This window comes from Cebus imitator, unplaced genomic scaffold (assembly GCF_001604975.1).
Source record: "Cebus imitator isolate Cc_AM_T3 unplaced genomic scaffold, Cebus_imitator-1.0 Scaffold152, whole genome shotgun sequence".
NCBI lineage: Eukaryota > Metazoa > Chordata > Mammalia > Primates > Cebidae > Cebus > Cebus imitator.
Window position 1 is genome coordinate 3485526 of NW_016107467.1, and position 23313 is coordinate 3508838.

Below are 23313 nucleotides of genomic sequence, written 5' to 3' on the forward strand. Positions count from 1 at the left end.
ACTGTACACTGGTAAGCATTCAAAATCTGTCAGGAAATAGAGAAGCACTAACTGTTTAAGGAAATGTTTTGAATATTGTGAAGAAGGGTATACATGCACGGTGCTGCCGTTGTTTTGAGTATTGTTATCTGCTATAAGCTGCCATTAGTGGATCAGAATTGCATGGTGAGGCGAAGGTCCAGCTGAACACTGCTTGACTTGATTTGGTGAGGACAAATTCAGTAGAGTGAAAGTCCAATATGAAGAAGTGGAAACAAGCACATAACCACTCAGAATTCAATTTCAAAATTAGATATAGTTATTGTTGACGTACTCATTTGTGGAATGATATTTAATGTAGCAGGAACCATTTTTGAAGGATATCCAAGTTGGCCCAGAATTACTTTTATTCTTTTCCTTTGAAGATGCAGTAAGACAAAGGATGATGAATAATGAAGGGACGGGGGATTACAAGGGCAAGATGGAAATTCAGGTGATCGTGAAGTCAATGGTGGTGAATGAAAGAACAAGGATACGCTTTAAACTGGGATTCATCATAGGTCAGTTTCTTCAATCTCTAATGGCCCAGTCTAGCAGTGTTTTTATTTGAAGGGAATCCAGATGCATTCAAGTAAATGCAATTATCCAACAAATTGGATACAATGAGATTCAATAAGAATTGTTTTCTTTTATATTACCGTCATCTATAAGAAAAAATAATACAGATATCCATGGCTCTTTCAGAGCTGAGTACTCAGAGGGTTATAAAACATTTTGCTGCTTTACTGTTATGTCTTGTGCTTTACTTGTTTTAGGCTGCATTAAGAGTAAAATTTTTGATACCTCAAGCCAAATTTCTGACTCTTCTGTTTAATGAGTGGGACAAGAATATTGGGATGAAAGTATAATACATTCTTTTTACTTCTAAAGCATGAGACCCATTTTCAATGTAAAGGATAAAGCCAGGAACCCTTCTGGCTACTAGATAGCATGTATTTATTTTTATTTCAGTCCTGCAGCTACAGGGCAAAAACGAGAGTGAGAAAAAAAAGGGAGAAGCCAAATAATATAATTGTATTTCATTTTCAATTATCTGTGTTTGGGGAAGAGAGGAAAAGGGTATTAGTCAGTGTTTAGACTGTAGTTTTTTTTTTTTTTTTTTAACATATATCCAAAAAAATCCCAACATCTTTCTGATTGATAAAGTGAATAAGGTTAGAATGAAAAGCAGGAAATATTTTTCAATCACACCATTTTCTTTTAAAACAAAGCCAACCCTTAAGGGACACTGAGGCCTTAGCCTGTGTGTTCAGGGCATAACAACAGAATAGAGTAATACTAATTTGAAGATGAGAATGTTCTTACTCCTTAGAACTGGGCATATCTTTCCTGCTTCTCTTACAGCTGTAACAATAAAGCTGAAGTTTAAACAGTCGTAAACAAAGCATTTGAACCTATGAGAGAAAAATTATAGAGACAAAACCAAAATCCACAAGAATCAAATCTGTTACGGTATAATGTGGATCAAGAAATTGTTTAGATAAACCCAAAAAAATATATAACATTTAATTTGACAGCTTTTCCAAGAAAGCAACCTCATTGATTTAGGTTTCAGTATGCTAACCCAATTCTGGAAAATTCAGGCTATAAGTATTTAGTTGAACTGAAAGAAAGTTAACTGCTGTTTTAATTTTAAAGGATATTGCAAAGGTTAGTGGTATGTTTTTATGAGCATAACATGCACAATTACAGCAGGGATGATTGGTCAGAGTGGATTATATTTTACACATAATTAGTTTAGACATGTGTTGGAGCCACTTAGTAGAGGAGAATGTGGCTGGTTTTGCTAATACTTGATTCAGCTTTGGCATATTCATTTTTAAAAAGCATCTGCCTTTGACTTTTCATAGTAAAGCAGTTTTTGTAATAATATTGGGTAAATAAATAACTTCCAAAGCTATATGTTATCTTAAGTAATGTATGTCATTATTGATTTTTTTCCAGTAGTAAGAAAGTTGATAGTTCGAATTGTATGTAGTTGCCATAGTAACACGCACCAGTCCATTTATCTTGAAGTGGAAGCACACAATTAATCTGTTTTTAAACCTATTTTACTATGAGAACGTCCACAGAATACAATAACAGAGATCTGTAGTCCTGATAATTTTTGTCATTTTTTAACTGCAACTGTCTAAATAATCTTTTCAGATTAAAAAATGTTAATTAGTAGAATTATTTTAAACTTAAGAATAAATAAACACATTTTTCTGTTAAAAAAACAAAGCTTCCAAAATATTCAGAGTCCTTTGTATTATTTTACATTTTATGGAGTTCATTAATATTCTACACAAACAAATTTTAAATATATGAGTCTTTTATTACTTTTACATTATGCATTTATTTAAAATGAAAATAACATTCAACTTAAGGTGGCAAATGTAACATGGCTCCAGAATATATTAACATATTTTATTTTTATATCATGTATTATTCGGCTTAAATTTGCATGTGCATATGTCTCTATTTCTGTGTTAATGTGTAGTTTTCTCTCACAAAAACTACTCCCGGTATTCATCAATTAATGTTAAATGAGGTTTTTAATGTTTTTGATAAGCTGATGTTAATCTATATTTCTAAAACAGGGTCACAAAATTAAATGGCTATATGAGTTAGCCAGGCAATGAAAATCAGTGAAATGGTCCAGATGGAAGACGACAATGAGCAATGTGGCCTGGAAATCAGATGGCCAGAAGAGAGGTGGCAGCTCCACCTTGAACCCCTGTGAGTACTGATGTATGCAATGTGCATCCAAACTTTTCCTGATTTTTAAGAGAAGTCAGAATTTTGAATGCCGATATAAAGTCTGTTTGCATATAAATCCAGGAAACCAAGGCAATCGAATTTTTGAAGAATACAGCAGGAAGGGTCATAATCATCTGCAGTTTTCATCTGGATCACCAGCTGTCATTCTGCGTATCCTACTTACCTCAAGGGGCAACTTCAGTCTTGAAAACAGAACATCATAAGATGTTGGTGCCACTTGATCCAACTGGAAAATACCAGCATTTACATTTTTATTTTACAGATGCAGAAAGCAATATTTAACTGACTGGCTGTCACTCACATCATGAATCAGAAGCAGCCTTAAAAGAATGGATCCCTTCTTGCTATTTAAAAATATAATCTTGGATCTAATGATTGAAATTACATGTTTGGATCATTGAGGAATAATGAAATACTTTGGACTTGAGCTATGTGGGTAAATGATTGAATGACGCAAAGGAACTTTGGTTGTGGAGTCTGTGTACAGAGACAGCGCAGGGAATGTCCAGTAATACTATTGTTACCTTAGATTCTACATTATGCATTGAAATAATCATGGTTCCATGGTTGTATTTAGTAAGTCACTTTAGAAAGCAACAGTTTTGAAATAAGAAGCTCTGGAAATGCCAGGCTAGAGCTTTGTTGTGGCCACTAGGTACAGGGGACAGGAAGGAAGGAAAAGTGAACAGAAAGAGTGGAGGAAACACCACATGTGGCACAGTTCCGGAAGTCCCTATGCTTGCCCTTGGGTAGAGGTGGCATCTACCACTACTAACCCTTTTTTGGCTCTTCTGTTTCCTCTGATTTTTATAAAATCAGCCTGATATATTACTTCATAACAGAGTTATGAAAAAAGATCTTTGGAATCTCAACCTTTGAAGCTCTACCCTCCCTTTACTCTAAAGGTCAGTCAAGGGCGTACATAGAGATTTCTGACAAAATATTAATAGAATGTGAATTGTGGCTAGAGTGGGATTAATTAAGCCATATGATAGAGCTTCACTAAATTTCTTAAGGTCAGGAGTGAGGGCTTTGTTAAAGAAAATATTTTAAAGTAGCCTCAGTAGCATATTAGAAAATGTGATGAATTTGGAGGTTGTGGTCATAAATTTGACTTGGAACTCTGCCATTTTTTACCAACTGGGTGACATACAGCAAGTCACATAGCTCCTTGTGCTCTTTGATAACTATGTATCTTCAGATGCATATGTCATGAGTTTTTGTGATTGTTTCTAAAATATCTTTTTTCTTTTATGAAAATAAATCTATGCTTTTTATTAAGAATAGATAACTTCATTATCTAATGTGAACAACTGTATTAGAATGACTACTATAAAGAACAATGCCATATTTCAGATACTTTAAGGAATTTTTATATAAAAATATAAAAATCTAACAGAGAAATGAACTCACAATAAAAGTCAGTCTACAATAAATAAATCATATAATATTATTCCAGACAATGAATTATTGAAGTGATTGAATGAAACAAAATAACTTCTAAAATAGTTAATATTCTTTAACAATTTTACACCATATACCCATAAAACGTAAGCTGTACTTCTTACAAAAAGCATAACTTAAAAAATTCTAAATTTGAAATAAGTTTAAATTTACAAAAGGAAAACAAAGAAGTTGCAAACATAATATGTTGATTTCCCATATACACTTTACTTCTCCAAATGTTGTCTTACACAGACACAGTACAATTTATCAAAATCAGATCATTAATTTATCCAATACTATTAACTGATTTTTCAGATTCTACTCACAATGTTCTAATTGTCCCATTCATATCCTCTTTCTAGTCCAGTATCCAATTAAGGATCTTATATTGCTGTAAGTTTCATGTCTCCTTAAGCACATACAATAAAAAGAATTTCTTAATCTTTCTTTGTCTTTATGTCACTTTATCTTTCAAGAGTACTGGCCAGTTATTTTTTAGAGTTTTTCTCCATTTGGCTTTGTTTGAGAATTGCTGTGATTTGATTGAGGTATTGCTGGCCAGAATATCCCCGGTGTGAATGTTGTGTCTTTCCTGGCACATCATATTAGGAGGTACATGAAGTCAACATGCCTCATTCTGGTTACTTTAACTTTGATCTCTTGGTTAAGGTAACTTTAATTTTTAACGGTGTAAAATAAATGAAAATTATCAACATTTCAGTCTTCTTTAAAAAAAATTTAGCAGTACATATAACTCCTAATTAGGTGCTATCTGAAATTGAGCCTAATATAAAGTATAATAATTGACCCTCACTAGACAGGGGATTCTAATAAAATATCATTATACATTTTGGTAAGCTTATTAAAACTTAATAATAGTATAAAATAAAAACATTAATTCTTTCTATACTTTGATACTTTTGTTACTATTTACATGGAGATAAAAATAGTCTTAGCTACATTATGGAGAAATCTAAATTTAATTTATAAAGTTTAATATAGCTTTAGTAAAAGAATATTGTGACACATGAGAAGTATTTGAGCAAAAATTTTCTTTGCTAATTTTGCTTTTTAAGATTGTTTCAGAGCTGTGATATCCATTTCACTATTAAAATGTGGCTTATGACTAGTAATTTCTTTGGTGTTCTGTAACACATCTGTAAAGGTTAAGTGACATTTTCTTCCATCTTCTTTGATTCTACTAGTGTCTCTGATGATTTTCCCCAAATCATAAAGCAGGCTTTCAGACATTTTCAGGACATTGATACAATGCCCCTTAAAGGTGTTTCCTATGGTTTTGATTTGCAGCTGCTTCATAGACTCCTGAGGGCTATGTCCCATTTCCCCAGGGAGAGTATCTCCACATCTTGCATTTGGAGAGATGTTACTTCTTATATTTAGAGATGAAAACAGTAAAATAGAGGTTTGTCTTTAAAGGAAAGCATTCACAGCTCATTTTAATGCTTGGCCTTTCAAGACAAGATAAGAAACTAAATAAAACATTTTTCTATAACAACTGAATTTCCACATTGGTAAAGTCTTTTCTGTATCTTTCATAATAATTAATTAGCAAGAACGAAGTTATGATTCAGAAGCCCATCTGATGAAAGTGAATTGAGGTTGGATTTTTTTTTTTTAAATGCATCTCTCAAACAGCTAACCAATAATAGTCTCACATGTCTTCTCAGTCTGAGAGTCCTCAAAAGCCTGTGCTTACTTAATGACATTTGTTAATCTCTGAGTAGACTGAACATACGTGTATAATTATAGGGGTTTGGTAATAAAATAAGACAAGTGTTTGTGGCAGTTTACAAAGTGCTTTTATATACCCTTGTCATCGATATCATCACATTATTCTTTGCAACAGCAATCGGGGGAGATTTTATTACTGCTATATTATAGAGAAGGAAACAATGTCTGAGTGAGGAAATGATTTGCTGAAAATCACACAATTATTCAAGAGATATCCTTGAGACTTAAACCCAAATCTTCTGGCAGGAAAAGCTGCCATCTTATCATTATGCTACCCTGCCTCTTTTATAGGAGTCATGGTCAGATTACAAAGTAGGGCTCTGAAGACTCTTTACTTTTAGACCTCTTCAAATGGGATTGGCATAAGGAAATGATGAGATTGTGTTGAATTTACTTCTCTGTCTTCAGATGACTTTCATATTATCTCCCATTGAGATCTCTCTTCTGAGCTACAGAAACACATACCCAATTGCCCACTTAATATCTTCCTGTGTATGTCTGAAAGACATCTCAAAATTAATATATCCCAAATTATCAACCCCCTTCCAATCCCACCAAATCTGTGTCCTCTCTCAGTGAATATCACATCATGTGATATTCTATGAACTCTAGTAACAAGAAGGAAACACTGACATCTCCTTCTCCCTCCTTCTCTTCTTCCCTCACCATAGCCAACATGAAAATCCTGACAATTTTAACTCCTAATTTTTTTTCAAGTCTGTACTCTTTCCACATCTCCATTTCAATCATCCTAAACCAGATGATCATCATCACAGCCTGGACTCCTGCCATAGCTTTATGTTTGGAGCTCCTACACCCGTTCTGGCCATTCTCCAAAACATTTTCTACTATGTGGATGGAAGGTTTTTTTTTTTTTTTTTTTTTTTATGCAGATTTGATCCTGCTTAAAACACTCTTTGGCTTTTCATTGCTCTTTGGATATATCCAAGATCAAATCCTTAACATGGCTTATAAAACCTTGAATTGTTTGGCACCTGCCTAGTTTTTCAACATCATTTCATATCCATCCAAAACAAATTCACAATTCCCAGGCTACCTCCCTCAATGGTAACTGCCCATCACCCTCCTGGCTTTCTTTTTTTACCCCGAGCAGGTTAGTTTCCATTGCACCTCAAGATTTTAGCAAACCCTGCACTTCTGCTTGGCATGTTCTCGTTTTCCACTAACTTTTACCTGTTTCATTTCTATTATTTTTGCTTGGATTCCAGTATAATCGTCCCTTCTTCAAGGGACTCTCCCCTGGCCTTATAAATGCAGTCATATCCTCCCTCTAATAGGTCTGTGGATCTATACCTAGTACCCACCACTCACAGTTGTAGTTATCATTCACTTCCAGGAGTCAATGTCTCTCTGCACCTCTCAAGTGTGATTTCCATGAGGGTTGAAATGTTGTTTCTCTTACCTGGCTCACCTTTGTGCCTCCTCTCCATCTACTATCACCCCTAACCAAATACCTAACACATTTGATGAAAGGATGAGTATAAAAATACCATTTTCCCTGGGCCTTTTTCATTTAGCTGGGGAAAGCTATGTTCCAGTGCAGGAAGAGAGGACTCCAGTTGTTGGGCCAGGTTCAGTAAAATATTTATCCCAAATAGCAAATATAAACAGTAGAGAGAGTGAAGTGCAATCCTGTAGGAAGCAAAATCAAAAGTCAGAAGACTGGTGAGCAGATATTAACAAATGAGGACAAGATTAGGTTATAAACTGAGCTGAGATTCAAAACCAGGAAGTCTGGTGATAAGATAAAAAATCTCATTATCATTAGGCTTGATCAACCTCCTTTGTTCCTTTTTGAGGTGTTTTTTTTTTTTTTTNTTTTTTTTTTTTTTTTTTTTTTTTTGTAATAGCTCTATAGTTTTTGCTTTGGAGAACGAACCCTTCTACATTTCAGGCTGTCTTGGAAATGTAATAGACCAAAAATAGCCAGGCTCTTCCTAGTTTAAGGCCAAACTGTCTCTCTGAAATTTTTAATCCTGAGTGAGATGACTCAACTACAAAACATGTTTGGAATTAATTCATTCCTTTCATTATGCCTTGAAGTCACAGAGCATTAATTCTGCTTACCTAGATACTTGAGTACCTTGGCTCTTGTTCTTTCTGAGACAAGCTATTTAGGTTTCCCTTGATTCCCATATTCTTCCAATAAATGCTTTTACCTATTTATCTATTTTATCTATTATCTATCTATCTATCTATCTATCTATCTATCTATCTATCTACCTACCTATCTACCTACGAACCTACCTGTCAATGAACTGTCTAGGCTTACAATAGTTAATGCTAGTTTCTGTTGCTTATGGTAATTTGCACATTAAAGTCACTGTAGGATTTAGTCTGTGAATGAATTGCAGGAAATTGATGCACATTTTTGATTAACAACCCAGTTCAAAACAAGTGAAAAAGATAAGCTGGGATGAAAACTATAAATGACATATGAAAAATTAGCACAATTTGAGGGATAAAATACATGCAAAATATGCCTTCTGTGGGAGACAATTTTCTTTCATTAAAAAACTGTAACAAATTAAATTTTTCTGGCAAGTAGACACGTTTTATTTTTATATGTATTTTAAATGGAATTATAATGGATGATATATTCAAGAAGATTGACAAAACTGCTTTGACAGCTCAAAGGAATAAAAGTTTAAAGGGAAAAATCAGCCCCCATTATGATATTCTGTGGCACAGAAAGAGAAGAAGGTCTGGCAGGGCGTCCTCTCAAGCTGAGACAGTGCCCCCTGACCATGTGGAAAATTGAATCCCTTTTTGTTTTAAATGCTGTTTTCAACTTTAGGATGAAACTTCCAAATACTTCCATTTAGTTATCAATCATTTTTGGGTTTTGAAAAAAAAAAAAAGCCATCTGTGTACTCGCTTGTTTTCTGCTTAGTTTACTTAGAAACTCTTAGTTTCTGCTCTCGATGTCATTCTCATTTCAGGAGCTCCCCTATAGAAGTTAGAGTCTAGAGAACAAAGTGATGCCCTTATGCTAGCTGATGATCCATATTCATAGGCATTTAAAAGAATAGCACAACAGAAATTACTATTTAAATGAATGGTACCCTGTCTTAAAGACAAAGGCCTCTGGTGACTTCTAGATTAATTCAATATACCTTAATTACTGTGCACTAGAAAAAGTTTATTGTTGATGTTATGGAGCAAATACTCTCAGAATTTCTGCCCCTTGAAAATCTTCTACAATTAAAGTTCTGGTTGTTAGTTATTTGCCTAAAATTGATTAAAGAATGACAGTATTTACATGATTATTTAATTTTGAAAATTATTCATTAATTCTGCAGTATTGGAAAACCCATTCTGTATCTGGCATTGTACTGGACACTGTAGTTATGAAGATTAGTCAGATGAAGTCTATGTCATCAAGTAAGTCAAAGTTTAATTTGGTAGAAAGAAATATACCTGATGTATTCAATATGATACATTTGGCTACAAGAAACAGAAAACTGGATTCTACTTCATGCATAGTAAAAGAAAATTCAACAGATCAAAAGTGAGAGCAATGCATCAGATTGCTTTTCATCATTTCTTTCTGTCATACTTAATGTGCTGTCTTTTTTCATAGACTTGTGCGTTCCATAGCATCAAGATGACTGAAGCAGCTCCATGCATACAATCCTCATGCAATAGTTTTCAAAAACCAGAATAGAGAAGGAGAGTCATGGGTCATCACTTCCTTAAGGTTTTTAATTTAATAATTTTAAAGTAAGAAAAATTGCCCAGACACCATCAGACAGGCCTACTTTATTTTTCTTTAGTCAGAATTGTGCCCGATAATCATTTCTAAACCAATTATTAACAAGGGCAATGGAAATACTGACTTGTGTTTCAGTAGTCAAAATTTACCCTCTGGTGTTTGAAAGAGACCCAACATCAATTGAAGTGCATGACTACATGATTCTTGAACAAATGCAAATAAAGAAGAAAGTATGAATTGGATTTGTGTAGCTAACTGAAAGTCTACTACATGTAGAAAATTGTAATTCGAGATGAGTAGTGCTATAAAAGATAAATGTACAAGATCTATAAAATTTTGTAAAATAATTTGAGAATGAAAAATCTTTTTTATTTCTAAGTTGATTAGTTACGACTATAAGTGCAAGAAGAATTCACAGAAGGCTGAAAAAAAAAATCTTAAATCCTGGCCAATTCTTGTCAAAGCATAATTTCTTCATTAATAAACACCTCTTTTCCAGTGGAATGAAAAAAATTAGGGAAAGAGAAAAAGGGAAACAGAGTTTCTTGCTCTGTTCTGTCTCTGAATCCATATCAATTATTAATGTCATGTAACAATGTCTAAAATCTGGTTGAAAATTCTCATGAGTGTATTATGAAACTTCAATGAGATAGCTGTATAAATGTAAGTTGTGGATTTTAAGTTCCCATACAAATATAACATGTATTCATGCATGTATATATTATACCTGTCTCTCTGCCCATACATCTTTTTCTCTGATCAACACATTCAGTCAATGCCACATCTATTTTTACAATGTCCTTTGTTAACTAATGCTGTGTACTAAATTCACAGTGCTACTTACAGCCAATTTCATCATAATTTACAGAAAATCAAAACTATCAAGAGAATACAAAATCAAAGTGACTTTTTGGCCAGATATGAGTACAATATCTAAATTGTATATTAACACCTCTGTGTTCCACAGACAAAAATGTGAATCTCTGCTGTATTATGGTGCTTTAAAATGGAAATAAGAAGCCACTTTTCAGGTAATTATGCACTTGTCTTTGCCTTCCTGGTGCAAGCTTAAAGTCTGGGGATTTTTTTCTTTTTCTAACAGGTACTAACTTTCCTGTTCATACAGTAAATGCTAGTCAAGAAAATTCTTGTGGAGAGACATGAGGCCATATGTTATGCTTTCAATCATCCAAGTCCTCAAAATACCTTTTATTTACATTTCTTTTTTTATCAAAGGAGCCAACATTGCCTATTGAGATGGTCTTATCCCTCCGATATAATTTGATAAGCATTAAAGAGACCAAGAATTTACACATAGGAACTGGCTGCCTACAATAACTGTATAAAAACATCACAAAATTATCCACAACTTGTTAACTATCAAATCACATTCTTATTAGAAAAGTTTTCTTTCTTAAAATCTTAGGCAAAGTAAGCTTTTCTTGGGGTTGTCTAATAAATGGTACAGAAAAAAAAAGAAGCTGAATTTGAAGGATATACAATTTTCATGCCCATGTATTATCCTAAATATTAGATTAATCTTTCAAAAGGTACCTAATCTTATTGAATAAAATCCAGATATTTTCAGTTGCATTGTAGCCCTTGAAGATTACAGGGAAATGAGTCCCTCTTCTTAGTCATCCCAGGTAGCTATGAACTTGGAAGTGAGAAATAATTTTTTTGAGGAAAGAAAGTAATCTTATGTATCAGAGAACAGACATATAAATCCTTGCTAAAGCCATAGGATGGGATGCATGAACACATTCAAAGACTGTATGAATTAAAAGTTTTTGTGGTGATGGGATGCTCATTCTTAGAAGTTCATAAAATTGAGACCACAGAGACAAACAGTGGCAATCTTCATCCCAAAACTTGGACAAGTAGAACCCTGGCAGGAAAATTAACCATCAGATGGATGTGGTAGTTTATCAGATTTTGTTGCCATCTTACATTCGAATCATTCAATTGTATTGCTGTGATATTTCTAGTTATGTACCATTATTGGACTTCTGACTTTATCAATCAATCAGCAACTCAATCCCAAGGAAATGACCCAAGATACAATCTTTCTTTTTACAGTGGCAGCTTTACCAAAGCAAATACTAACTTGGGAGGACTTGACTATGTGGTCATGTCTTTTCTAGGCCTCAACCCACTGGACATTTCCTTTCATGCAGGCTTTGAATTTCTGTAGGATATTATGCATTGTCTTCTGAAATTGAAACCTTACTTAAACGTACTTTCATTTTATATACCTGCAGCTCTGCTGTGTAATTTTTTTACTTTTTTAGGCCTAGAATGCCAATTTTTCTACTTCTGCATTTTCTTCCTACAGAAAATCTTACCTTCTGTCAATCCTGGTTGCACACCAGAATGAAATCTGGACAATTATAACATCCACTGAAATCAAGACAGCTTTCATTCTGTTATTCATTTTGTACTCCATAATATGTCATTTTCTAGTGAAAATGTATTTATAACTGATTTTTTCTTCCTGATTGTCTCAATGACACTAAGGGAGCCCCACTTAAGTTATCGGGGCACATATCTTTCTTACTAGATTACAGTCTACTGAATGTTCTTACATAGCATTATATGAATAGAGGTATAGATATTATCAACATCTTTTACCAAGTGCTTAAAAAGTTAGGTGTCTTTCAGCTTTCAGCAACATACTCAAATAGGCTTATGTCAAGAAGGAATTTAGGGGTTCATGTTTAAAATCAAAAAGGTATATTGTCTTCAGACTCAGCTATATGCAGATACTTAAGTAATATTGTTAAAAATCTTTCTGATTCCTTCTCTGCACCTGGATTTCCGTTTTTCCCCCTCCACTCATAGGCAGTCTAGTTCCATTGGTAATCCCCAGTATCTCCAGGCATATATATTCTTAGCTTTAATAGCAGAAAATTTCATCTTTCTAGAGAGCTTCACCAAAAGTACCATGGTAAAGTCTCATTGACTATGAATGGCCAAGTCAGATTCACAAACTCACACCTGGGACTTGGTATAGATTCAGCCCCAGAATAATCGTGGGGTCAGAAAGTGGAGGATGGATGGAGTCTTAAGAGAATGGAGATTCTGTTACAAAACAGGATGAATAGAGGCTAGGAAGTTCATAAGCAGATTTTTTTTCCCATTCAGGCTGCCTTTCTTTTCTTTTTCTTTTTCTTTTTGTGTTATACTTTAAGTCCTGGGGTACATGTGCAGATCATGCAGATTCGTTACATAGTTACACACGTGCCACCGTGGTGGTTTGCTGCATCCATCACTGAATCATCTACATTAGGTATTTTTCCTAATGCTATCCCTCCCCAAGCCCTTCACCCCCTCCCATTCCTCCCCTAGTCCCCCACCCTCCAGGCTCCAGTGTGTGATGTTTCCCATAATTGGCAGTGATAAAGAAATGGCGTCTGGTATGCTGGTGTAAATCATAAGCAAATTTATACTGCCCATTATCCCAGATTATCACTGCCAATTATCCCAGCCACTCTCGTGGTGAGCAGTTGCTTGCAAACTTCAATCAGCTTTGTGAAAGTGCTACTAAGAGAGCCTCAACTTAGATCCATATCCCACACTCTTAGTTCCTGCCTTGGGGCTTCTCTGGCTCCATGGTACCAGGTACCCAGAGGAAGCTATCCAGCACTCAAGCATGTGCAAGCTGGAGAAGAAAAGCAGTTAACCCCTTTGGGTTACACTTGATTAACAGGGACATGAGCTAGTGGATTAAATACCTCTGCCTTTTGTCCACAAGGAACCTGCTAGATTGAGTATTAGTCACCCTTAGCCCTGAATTATTGTGTTGGTTTTCCTTCCTGTCTCTCTTTCCTGATATCTGAATCGTTCTCTCCATATTGTATCTATATGCAAGCAACTACCTTAGTAACCCCCTGGAAAACCCAAGCTATGACAACAGGTACCAGAATTGGTTCAAGAAAGGAGAGCTTCCGTATGGGTTTTGCAGCTGGATCACCCATGGGCATACGGTGAGTGTGGTAGGAATTAGTGAAGGAATTACTTTGGCCTGTGCTAGGACAGTGGTTACTAAGACTTTCCTGGGTGGATTAGGAAGAGGCACATGTGAAAGGATCAGCAATGAGTTCTGAAGTAGGCAAGATGCTTAAATAGTGTGGAAGCAATCACAGTTGTAAAACGTGAGTAGTGGTTTTGGAAATCTTGAAAAAAAAATCAAATCATAGCCTAAGACAATAACACGTTCAATAAATGTCTCTGTTAGAAGAAAATATCCACCCATGTATATATATAACATTGGTTTCCCCTGTTGCTTTGCTTATTTCTTTGTTTTTATTGTAAAATATTTTATATACATAGAAAATTGCCTAAAACATACACATACAGTTGTGACAATAGCTAAATAATGAATGACTATAGCAACGCTTCCTAAGTAAAGAAACAAAAGACTATGAGCTCTTTAAAAGTCCTTCTACCATGCACATCATGTGGTACTTAGGTCTTATCTCCTTTATTAACCCACTCCCCCAGCTCTAAGTAAACTTGCCCTGCCTTTTACGGAAATTATTTCCTTGCTTTTATTTTTAATTTTACTAGTCATTATAGTTCCCTAAGCAAATAAACTTTAATTATGTTTGTTATTCAACTCCATTCTGTTTAGCAACATAATGTTTCAGAAATTTATCCAGGGCTTGTTGTTATTCTTCCAGCAGACCTATAGGAGTTGTCAATTATTGGCATGTTTTCTGTTTGTTCCAAGCCAATATCATACCAGTGATTAAATATTCGTAATGTAGACTCCTGGACTAATCCATATAGTTTTGTGTAGCTGTGGCTCACCTCTTTTTGTTGCTATTTAGTGTTCCATTCTACAGGCACAGCACAATTTATATGTCCCCTGTATTGTGATGGACATTTTGGCTATTCTTGTTTGGAGGCATCATGCATAAGGCTGCTACCGACCTTCTTGTCCTTGTATTCTGGCACGAATGGATAGGAATTTCTCTAGGGTATATATCTAATACTGTCTTAGGGTTTACATATCTTCAACTCTAACAGGTCATGTTAAATCATTTTCAAAATGTGGTTTACATCCCCACCAACGATATATGAGAGTTCTTAGTTCCATGTGATCACAAACCTATGGCATTGTAAGGCAGTGTAATTTTTGTTGATCCAATGGAGTGTATATTGAAAATCACATCACAATTTTAGTATTTATCTTCCAAGTTGCCAGTAGGTGAAAAGCTTTTAATTTGTTTATTGGCCATTGGCTTTCTTTTCTCATAATTGTCCATTTAATTCTTTTGTACATTTTTAAAATTAAGCAGTCTGTAGTGTTCTTAATTACTTGGAGGACTTCCTCATTTATGAGTTCCAAATACACTCTCCCACACTGTGGCATGTCTTTTTATTCTTGACTTTGGTTAACTTTTTGCTGAAATACTTCATGCCAGAGCTAGCATCAATGACTGTATGCATTAATTTTTTTCCTCGCTTACAATGCAAATACATTATTCTTATTTTGAAAGAGTTGCACACCTAAGGGTCAGCTTACCTGCAGGATGAATAATGAGTCCTCAGCTTAATAGTCTTCATATATACTGAATGATGGGCTTAGTGAGGAAAATAGATTTAGACAATCTCTCGTCCATATTCTATGATTTAATTTCACATTGCTTCTCTGAAAAGGGCTAAATATGCAATTGCTTATGAAATGCTGTGCATGTGTGTGTGGGTTTATGTTACTGATTTACCCTTGGAGGACAGAAATAATCCCTTGTGCCTAAAAACATGTATGCTTCATTATTTGGTCTTATTTTTTCTGTTTCCTAAAAGGAAATAACTGCGTCCTCTGAAGCTGAAAATGAAAAACTGAGTAACTGGGGGAAGAAGGGGGATGGGCTTGGAACTTACAAGCTCTGTTTCTGGATGCATCACAACATTTTCGAGAAAGACGTTTTGGTGTCCCTGTGGGTATATTAGCACTCTTTAACTCCATTCCTCTATAGCTACTCAAGCGAGTGACAAGCAGGTATGTCAAGACCACATGTGACATATAAATTACAAGTTCCCCTGCCCCTCTAAAACTTTATTCAGCATCAACCTTGCACCAATTCACTGTGGCATAATAGCTGATAATTTATTAGTGTAATTTGAAGGAAGCAATTCTGCCTTGTGATTATGGTAGTAAATAAAAGATTCAAATCCCTACTGACCCACTATTAAATTCAGCTTTACTTTTTTCTTTTTCCCTTGATGTTGTTTATGGAAGGAAGGAAGCAGAGTCCAAGGAAGGTGACAGATATAAAGAAATGCAAGTGATTGCAAAGGACAAAGACAATGGCAACACAAATAAAAGAAATTATCGAAAGGAAATAAATGTAAGTTCAAATTTTAGAATGCTTTTATTTATTTCACTTGTGAGGAAAAGGGCTTTGGAAAATGAATTTATGTCATATAGTTTGGCAATATAACGGACAGGAGAAATGATAGACTGATGAAAGCCTAGAAGGAAGACTTGGATGGAAATTACTTTATGATTTCATGATTAAGATACTTTGAAGAAGTATTCACTTTTGTTGATAGACGAGATATATTGGTGTGAGCCAGGGGATTCACTGGAGGCCCTCTCTCTCAGTAAAATATCTGCCCTGCAGACTGCAACAGCAGCCACAATTGGGCAGCTGTTAATTATACTTTTCCTTGGGAATTTAAAAATCGATATCCTTCCAATTATTCTTTTAGGCTAGAACTCAAGCGGAAATGATAAAACCTTTGTGGATATGGAAGGGTGTGCAAATACTGAGACTGCCAACTGGATCCCATCAAAGTTTCCATTAGCCAAAGGTCTGGATTCAAGTTCAGATCAATTTAGAGATCAAGTGAGATGAATGTAAATCTTTATCCACAGATGATAGCATCATCTGAAGTGGAAACTAGGGGTACATACAACTTAACAAGTGTGTTAGGCTCAGGAGCTGAATAATTTGTGACTTTGGTGAAAATAGAATTCCATCTTACTAACACTACATTTTGCTTCTATATAAGGATTCAGAATAAGTGATGATAATAATAGTGGTTTTGTTACAATGATATTCCTGCCAAGATTAACATTCAGTTCAACTTAGTTAACTCTATAGTAAAACAATACCCTGCATGAAGGTTTGTTCACTAAATATTTGTTTCAGCAAGTATTAATGTAATATAATTTGCATCTATCCAGAATTGTTTTTATTTTATCATGAGATTTAACATACTAGCTTACTTTTTTTCATAACAACCATGTAAGGAAGACAATTATTACAAATGAGGAAACTGAGGCAGAGCCATTAAGTAATTTTCCCCATGCTACACAGGTACTAAATGGCAGAACTGTGACTAGAAGGCAGAATTCTTACTCTCTAAGCCAGTGTAATGTCTTTACTAATTTTTCCACAGAACAGGAGGTTAGTAATGATAAGCTGCAGCTAATAGGCTAATATGGCCATGTTAAAGATAGGTTATCAAATACATAACATTTACCTGCGCCTAATAAGTACTCAGTACCGTCATCAATTGGTATTTATGGGGTTTGGTTCCAAAATCCCTAATCATATCAAAATCCTCAGATGCTCAAGTTCCTGATATAAAAATGGCACAGCACAGTATCTACAAATAACCTATACATATTCTCCCTTTTACTTTAAATCATCTCTAGACTATCTATAATGCCTAATACAATGCAAATGCTATGTAATCAGATGACATACTGTATTGTTTTTAAAGTATATTTTTATTGTCATACTGTCATTTTTTAATGTTTTATTTCAAATATTTTTGATCCTTGGTTGGTTGACTTCTCAGATGCAAAACCTACAGAAACAGAGGGAATTGTCTTCTCATGTGATACTCTGCTGTTTCCATCTGGGACCTCCCTTCAGTTTCCAGTTTGGTCCCTAATCCCTGACTTCCCAATTCTGCCCTCCATTCTGCCAGCCACTCACACTCAAATAGCAGTCAAACTTAACTCTCCCTGAAGGTTATGTAATCAAATTTCTTCAAGGAGTATTTGCATTTAACAGAAACCTAAGAGATCCTTCAAGACACTAATGTCCTGTGAGTTTGTCAGAGGAAATTGTCAAGCACCACTCACATCACGAAATTTATAAAGAGAAACCATGGAACAGTATTTTACTATTTCACATCTATGAATCAGGTGAAAAGAAGGGACTGATAGCTCTTTCTTCCTCCTCTTCAATTTAATGTATATGTTTGTAGACTGATGGAAACGAAAGCCATGAGATTTGGAGATGGAGTCCAACCTCTGCCTTTTCCTAAGCTGGGTGACCATTTCACTTTTATTTTCTCGTGTAAAAAAACGTTGCCTTAGTGCCTATGCTGCACAGTTGTGAATGCCAAGAAGAATCCCACTTGAACATGATGGAAGAGTACCATGTTTCCTTTTCCTTTGCAATTAATGTCCTTGTTTGACCTATCCAGAAGTATACCTTTTAGGTGACATTTAATGGAATATTTGTGTATCTGACAGAAAGAAGTGTCAATACTTCAGCAACACCAGTCCTGAATGATATTTAATGTCAGGTCCTGTGAGCTAGGAATGAATGGTACCAAGTGTTTTACATGTAACATTTAGTCCTCTGAACACCCTGTAATGCCTGCCTTCTAGAGAAGGAGGCAAGTCTGGAGTGTTAAATAATTTTCTCTTTGTCACTCAGCCAAGAACTGAGTCTTGAACTCAGATTGTCTTACCCTAAAGCCCAGAACTTGTTAATCTTAGAACCAGGACAGTTAGAAAAGGAGCATTTCTGTATATTTTCCGTATCTTACGACAGTGAAATGAAATATCATCTCTATTTCTGTCATGATCTTAGACAAGACTTAACGGTAGCTTTTCGTTGCAAAATCTGTATCATATTACCTATCCACAAACATGAAAAACATTGTCCGCAACTGATGTTTGCAATTTCATTTGAGATTAATTGGATGACATTTCCTAATGTAAATTAATATTAGAGGAAGTTGTTAGGGCTTTGAATTTAAACACACAAATCCAGTTATTTTGATTTCAATAATTATTTATTCCTTTTCATGTTCACTAAAAGTAATCTGAGTGTTGGGAAAGGAACTTAGAAAAAAAATGAGAGTGATTAAATCCCTTTCTTAATGCTCTGCAGAATTTACAGCATAAGGTAAGACTCTTTTTCTTTTCTGAACAAGAAAAAGTGTGGCTAATGTGGAAGCCTCTTACCATTTGATTTGCTCAAATGCCTTCTGTATTAGTATTTTTTTCTTTATAAAAATAAAGAAGAAAATCTCAGGGAAAAGCTATTTCCTAGGACATTATTTTGGAGATTGGTTTCTTTCTCTAGAGGAGTAAAATCTCATTGCCATCTTTCACAGGATAATTTTTTGGAATATAAGCAGGAGACTCTAAATTTATTGTCTTGTGCTTTGTTTGGCTTTAGATTTAAAAAGAAAAACCCACAACCTTTGCTGATATAAACTGAAAATAAATTTGGAATGAGCTGTGTGCACTTGGAAATGAGAAGGTGAGTTTGCCAGTTATGAATTGCATATGTATATGTGTGCATGTAGTATATGGATATGCATAATATGTATGTATTTATGTTTGGTAGTACGTATATGTTGGAAGTACATATTGTTAAATTGTTTAAATAGAAGGATTTTGGACAGATAAGGGGGTTATTAAGGACAAATTAGAATTTAAAAATTTACTTTGGGATTTTGAGAGAAAAATATTTTCTCAGGATAGTTTGGCATACTGAAAAGGGTGTATATTAAAAAAAAAAGTTGTTGATGTAAACTGAAAATAAATTTCTAATGAATTGCTCTTGTAAATGAGAAGGTGAGTTTGCCAGTTATAAATTGCATATGTACATGCATATATGTAGTATATGAATATCCATAAGTATGTATACATTTATGTTTAGTTATATGTATATTAATGTTGAGGGCAGGTGTTGTTAATAACATTATTTAAAGAGAAGGAGTTTTGAACAGACAGATGAGGAAGTTATGAAGGTGAAGGACAAATGAGAATTTTAAAAATGTACTTTGGGATTTTGAGAGAAAAGATTTTCTCAGAATAGTTTGGCACAGTCAAAAGGATTTATATATATAATTTTTAAGCTTGTGAATTTCTTTTACATACTGTCTGTCTAAAAGCAATACTATATACAATGGACAAAAAATATAAAGGCAAATAAACCTTGTTGTGGGCTGAAACTCACTTTTGCATTCGAACCAAGAGAACAAATAATGACCAGCTTAAAGCCAGGGTGTTTCTTTTCTTTTTTCTTTCTTTCCTTCTTTTTTTCTTTCCTTCCTTCCTTCCTTCCTTCCGTCCTTCCTTCCTTCCTTCCTTCCTCCCTCCCTCCTTCCCTCCCTCCCTCTCTCCCTCCCTCCCTTCCTTCTTTCTTTCTTTGGTTAATGGATTTGTCAAGGGCAAAGATGGTTTAGTTATGAAATGTGACTGTCTCACTGTATACAATGTGAGCATAATATAAAATTCCATGGATGAAAGATGGAAGAAATAAGTAGGTGAAAGATAATGCTATCTGGAAAAGAAATTTATTATATTAGGCAGTTTGTGATTTCACAGTGTATTAGAGGTTTACCTTCTGTGCTGAGGATGCTGGCTCAGAAGGAAACTTATCATTCACGCTTGTATTTTCATCCTGGAAGAAAATTTTATGTAAGTAATAATACTAGATGATATGGCACAAATATTATTCTATCTGAAAAGCAAAGCTGTGAGAAAAAAGTTTTGGCTTTTCTTTATAGGACTATGTCATTTGTTCAATGGTAAATTAATATAAGCATTTTTCTTGGAAGATTGGGGGGCATGTACTTCTAAAATGGAAATGCTAGGACATTTAAACACTGCTAATATTGTAGGGCTAAATATACATTTTTCTGGCTAAATTGACAAAATGTTGCACTAAACAATACAGCCAACTCCTTTTAAAGCTGAAATTGTTACATGAAGTGTTAACTAGAATGTGATCATTTCTGAATGATGTTTCATGCCTTTATAAATGTCTTTCACCCTTCATTGACTCATCAGTGCTTTTTGATTCTCACTAAATAAGAATTATTTAAAGATCAGGCAACTTAAGCAGTCACTTTTAAATTATCTTAACATTATACAGTCCTTGCCACTCTTACCATTGGAAGGCCATAAAATAATTTGAATAGAATATGTGACCAGCTAAAATGGAGATGATTTTATTATTCATGAAAAGTTAATATGAATAGTTTAGAGTGTGAATATCTCCATTATATTAAATTATGGTGCAACATAAAACTGTCAGACTAGGTTGTACACTCATATTCCCCATGGAGTTTCCTTATGTTTTCCTTTAAGATTTCTTTCCTCCAATATCTATAAATTCAACTTTTGGTTCACATCTTTCTTCTGATATCCCTAAAGCCTTGATTCACTGACGTTTTTCTTTCTTTGGGGCTTGATGTCAGGAACTGCTAATGTGTTAGAAATAACATTTTTTATAATAACATGAAAATTCATTAGTGGCTAATATGCTAAGTTGATAAACTCTTAAGAGTTAGAATAGGTTTTTGGGGATCAATCCTGGTGCAGATGTTTCTCTAGACTGCTGTGATCTTTTCAAAGGAGACTTTCCCCCATTCTAGAACTCAGGGAAATGTGACACCTAAATACCTCCAAAGTAGATCTACTGCCATAAAGAATGGTGACCATGTGCACTGGCTTTGGGATGATACAGAATTGTAATCTGTCTCTTTCTCGATAAAGGACCTGAAACATACCTCTGAGTCTTGGCTTTCTCATTTGCATAATGAGGCTAATTGCACCTCACTAACACAGTTGTTGCAAGGACTACATAATGTCATTCATTAAAAGCACCTAATAGGACGCCCAATACATGGTAATCATTAGGATTTTTATTGTAACTGAATCTGTAGGCTATTGAACTCAGAGACCATATTCTTATTTCCTCTCTTGGATCTAGAATTATAGACTAGAACCCTAGAAGGGTTTTCTGAAGGGTTATCATAGTTATAATATTTCTGGTTGGCTCTTTGGTCCCTGTAGTGGCTAATGTGCTAAGTTGATAAACTCTTAAGGGTTAGAATAGATTTTGGGGATCAGCCCTGGTGAAAATGTCTCTCTGGACTGTGCGATCTTTTCAAAGAAGACTTCCTGCCCTCCACCCCAATATGAAGGGAAAACAGCAGTTGCCTGCTTCCTAATTCTTCACTTGAGAGGCTAAAAGCAAGAGCCTCTTCTTCTATGTACTAAGAAGGCCGCATACCACAGTTCTAAATATTTAAAAGTTATAAAGCAAAGCTAATAAAATCTCTAGTGTAAGGTTCTATGCTCTTAGCTTAATAAATATTCCTTCATAATTACTTGGAATGCCAGGTTCAAGTTTTAAATGCTCCTTGAATTCCTTGAAAACTCCTTGAAGTCCCATGCTGAAACATGGTGGCTGCAGGCCATGTTTAGATTCATATTATAAAGTATTTATATTAAAGTTTCATGACTAATAAAATTTTCTTCATTTTAGCTGGTCACACACTGTATTCAAATTAGTTCACGGCTTTCCAATGGTAAGAGTGGCAAGGATTGTATGATGTTATGATACTTTAAAATGTCTCTTTTTATCTCAAGCTCTGTCCTGCACCATGAAGGGCTTTGTGTGCATACATGGGTTTTTTCTGCATGCAGAATGAGGCTGGAACAGAAAAGAACCATCTAAAACACAGGATCCATGGTAAGGGCTATTCCTGTCAGACTGTAAAGGGTGTTACTATTCTTGAATGCCACCCAAGGTTGACAGCAACTTGCCTCTCTTTAAGTCAGCGATTTTGGATTTTAAAGTGAAGATTCATCATACAAACTGGAAGAGATCCATGGCACTTTATTTGAAATTGGGACATCAGAATTTAGTTGGGTCTATCTATTACCGTACCATGAAAAAATTCTTTGACATTTCTGAACTGTGTAAGAATAAAATTAGATCATAAATTAGCAATCTGTTGCTGCATAATCAATTACCTCCAATCTTAGCAGCTTCAAACAACAAATATATGTATAAACTTAGCTTCTAGAGGTCAGGAATTTGGGAGTTCAGATAGATGGTTCTGACTCGGAGTTTTCTTTTCTTTTCTTTTCTTTCTCTCTCTCTCTCTCTCTCTCTTTCTTTCTTTCTTTCTTTCTTTCTTTCTTTCTTTCTTTCTTTCTTTCTTTCTTTCTTTCTTTCTTTCTTTCTTTCTTTTTTTGAGACGGAGTCTTGCTCTTCTGTCGCCAGGCTGGAGCACAGTGGTGCAGTCTTGGCTCACTGCAACCTCCGCCCCCGGGGGGTTCAAATGATTCTTCCGCCTCAGCCTCCCGAGTAGCTGGGACTACAGGCGCATGCCAAACTCCTGGCTAATTTTTGTATTTTCAGTAGAGACAAGGTTTCACCATGTTAGCCAGGATGGTCTCGACCTGTTGACCTCGCGATCCACCCGCCTCGGCCTCCCAAAGTACTGAGATTATAGGCGTGAGCCACCTCGCCCGGCCTGACTCGGAGTTTTCTATGAGGTTGCCATCTAGT

At 35.0% G+C, this 23313-nt stretch overlaps 1 long non-coding RNA gene across 1 annotated transcript; it reads left to right on the forward strand.

Moving 5' to 3' along the window:
- Window positions 1–408: 408 nt before the first annotated feature.
- LOC119473373 lies at window positions 409–12174 on the forward strand. Its single transcript, XR_005202579.1, has 5 exons — window positions 409–539; window positions 2622–3707; window positions 9605–9721; window positions 10704–10767; window positions 12072–12174. It is a non-coding gene; the product is annotated as an uncharacterized LOC119473373 (long non-coding RNA).
- Window positions 12175–23313: the final 11139 nt, after the last annotated feature.